At 38.6% G+C, this 3520-nt stretch overlaps 1 pseudogene; it reads right to left on the reverse strand.

Moving 5' to 3' along the window:
• Positions 1-3065: 3065 nt before the first annotated feature.
• On the reverse strand, positions 3066-3165 carry LOC127115109 (uncharacterized; annotated as a pseudogene).
• Positions 3166-3520: the final 355 nt, after the last annotated feature.

Consider the following 3520-nt stretch of genomic DNA (forward strand, 5'->3'; position numbering starts at 1 on the left):
CAAAGAATTTCCCAAATACTTGGTGGCACTTAAGTATTATGCTCCAGGGACTATTGTCAATTTGGAAATGTTGTCGACGTATACCCCAGACGGGACTTGTGTTAGTGGTAATGACATATTCCACCGACTCTTATGGGCATATCAACCATGCATCAAAGGTTTTGATTTATGTAAACCTATTATACAAATTGATGGTACATGGTTGTACAGGAAGTATAAAGTAACGTTACTGATGGCATTGACACAAGATGACAACAACAACATTTTTCCAATCGTCTTTGCACTAGTTGAAGGGGTGACTGCTAGGGGATGGAGTTTTTTCCTAAAAAATCTTCGATTGCATGTTGCTCTTCAGTCTAACTTATATTTGATCTCAGACAGACATCCTTCAATTGTGAGTGTCTATAAAAACATTGATAATGGCTGGCAGGATCCTCCTTCGACGCATGTCTACTGCATTAAACATATCGCTCAAAATTTCATGTGGGAGATCAAAGACAAAACATTATGGAAGAAGGTTGTCAATGCATGACATGCATTAACAAAACCTTCTTTCAAACACTACTGCAAAGATATCAGATTGTCAAATGCAGATGCAATACGGTGGATCGACAATATTCTATTGGAGAAGTGGACTAGGGCATATGATAACACGAAATTATATCATATTTTAGGACTTAATTCCATTAAATTCTATGACTATTTATTTCGGTTTACTGCATTTTATGAGATATTACGTGGTATTTTCTTCCTATTTGTCTCAGGTAGTCTATTTTGAAGAACAAGTGAAAATGGAAGAAAAGGAGGTGCAAAAAGGAGAGAAAAGGAACCAAATGCCAAAGCCCAGCCCAAAGCGCACAAGTCACCAATGCTGTGCCTGTGACGGACGTCACAGGGTGTGTGACGAGCGTCACGCAAAACAACCTTGTGACGGACGTCACACATGGTGTGACGAGCGTCACACCGTTCCACTACTTTTTTGGCGCAAGTAACGCCCTCAGAAGACTTGAAGAAGAGACGTTGAGGAGTTTGTGTCCTATATCCACGCCGTGCATTTAGCCACGTTGAAAAACTTGGGAAACGGAAAGCAGTTACCAGCACCAATATAAATAGCTATCTCAAAAACCTAAAAGGGTTCCTCGGTTTTTCCACGCTCACATTGCCGAAGCTTTGCCAATTTTCTTTCTTTTTACGCCTTTTGCTTATTTTTCTTTTCCAGCACTTAACATTGTTTATTTTATTTCTTTTGCAAGTTCTACATTATTTTTCCCTTGCAATCTACCTTTCCCTTTTTAGCATTTAGATATTTTTCGCATAATAGTTTCTACACCGGAAACTATTGTGCAACTTTTTATCGGATCTAACCTTACGTTAGATTCTAGTTTTATTTCCTTGGCTTAATTTATTGTTTAATTGAAGAATCGAAGAACAAATCCTACCGGCTTGTGGTGGAGTGTTCAAGACTATTGTATTACGCATTCAGGTTCTTTAATCATTATTTAATATTTTGTTTCATTATTTATCTATATTATCTGCCTGGAATGAGTCTGTTTATGCATGATATGTATTCTTGTTTATTTAGCATGTCTGGCTAATTCGCCTAGATATCGGTATGTAAAGTAAGCAGAATAAGGGATCAAGACTGAGTCGGTCTATTTAAACTTAAAATTGAAATCAATCTTTTTACGGTCTCAACTTACAGGTTTAATAACAAGATTTTTTACAAAAGTAAAGGACATAAAGAAGTTAAAATCAATAGAGCGAGAGTTTGAGGTTTTAACTGGACAGTGTAAGTTAGGCATTAATTCTAGATCAGGGCGAGAGCAAGTTTTAGAGTTAATTAAATTCTGACCTTTTCCAAAAAGTATTTTTAAAGATTGAATGTGAGGACGAGAGTTAAGCATTTGGATTTAATTGTATAACCTAAGTCAACAGAGCGAGAGTTTGAGATAAGGGTGTTTAAAACGGTCAGTGTTTTCTTAAAAAGAGTTTCTGCAACTTTATTGCTTTCAAAATATGGTTTTTGACTTAATTATAAGTGACAGCTACATTAATATAAAATCATGGTTTATTCAACAGAGCGAGAGTTTGAGATAAAACCTTTAACCAATAAAGTTAACTGAAACGATTTATTTTAAAACCAAGAAACCGACAAAGACTTGATTCTCTAGTTTTGACGAACTACATACCGATATCCGTTTTATTAATATTTAATCTAGATCTTAGTTTAGCTTTTAGTTTTTTTTCCCCAAACAATCAAACATTTTTCACCTTAGCTTTACGTAGTGACCTTAGATAACGGTATATCGATTCATAAGTCCCTGTGGGATCGATATCTTTTAAAACTACGCGATAGAACTGTGCACTTGCAGTTTGTATCCCATTCTCGACTCACACAGTCGAGCGATCAAGTTTTTGGCGCCGTTGCCGGGGACTTTTATTTAATCGATATCGTAACTCTTCCGTTACGCTGTAGAGACTAAGGTTTCTCTTTCTTCTATTCTTTCTTTCGTTGATTTGTATGCCACGCACTCGCTCACAAGGCGAACCGCTCTATTTACGAATCAACGATATCGAGCTATATCTCCGAGTCTTACGACGAATTCGGGAATATCGTGCTGCAAACAATCTCCCTCCTATAGATTTTCCTGATCTCAAAGATCTTCCTTCTTTAACCGAGATGGCAGAACCAGCTCGTGCTCTTAGAGATTACGCCGCTCCATCGCAAGATGAGCCGCATTCAAGTATTGCTCCGCCCGCAATCGAAGCAAACAACTTCGAACTTAAACCTTCGCTGTTGCAGGCTGTGCAACAGAACCAATTCTCTGGAAATCTTACCGAAGATCCAAACCTTCATTTATCCGTATTTGTCCAATACGCCGATACTGTTAAAGCTAATGGTGTCACTTCAGAGGCAATTCGACTTCGTCTTTTTCCTTTCTCATTAAGAGATAGCGCTAGAAGATGGCTTCAATCTCTCCCTTCCAACTCAGTCACCACCTGGAACGAGTTGAAGAAAGTTTTTCTTGCCCGATATTTTCCGCCAAGCAAAACAGCTATGTTAAGAGCCCAGATAAACGGATTTAAACAGAAAGACAACGAGTCTCTTTTCGAAGCATGGGAAAGATACAAAGACATGATGAGACTTTGCCCACACCATGGTTTGGAAGACTGGTTAGTAATTCACACATTTTATAATGGTCTCTTATACAACACAAGGTTAACAATAGACGCCGCTGCAGGTGGTGCACTAATGAACAAACCTTATGCTGATGCCTACCAGCTTATCGAGAGCATGGCCCAAAACCACTATCAGTGGGGAACCGAACGAACAACGGTGGAAAAACCTCAAACGAAAACTGGCATGTACGAGATAAGTAACCTTGACCACGTTAATGCAAAAGTGGATGCTTTGGTCCAGAAAATTGAAAGTTTAAACGTATCACCTCCAGCCGCCGTGGTTGCTATAACTCAGAATTGCGAGGTCTGTGGAATCCAAGGCCACACTCCTACGGACTGT

The sequence above is a fragment of the Lathyrus oleraceus genome, unplaced genomic scaffold, assembly GCF_024323335.1.
Source record: "Lathyrus oleraceus cultivar Zhongwan6 unplaced genomic scaffold, CAAS_Psat_ZW6_1.0 chrUn1076, whole genome shotgun sequence".
In the NCBI taxonomy this organism is placed as follows: Eukaryota; Viridiplantae; Streptophyta; class Magnoliopsida; order Fabales; family Fabaceae; genus Lathyrus; species Lathyrus oleraceus.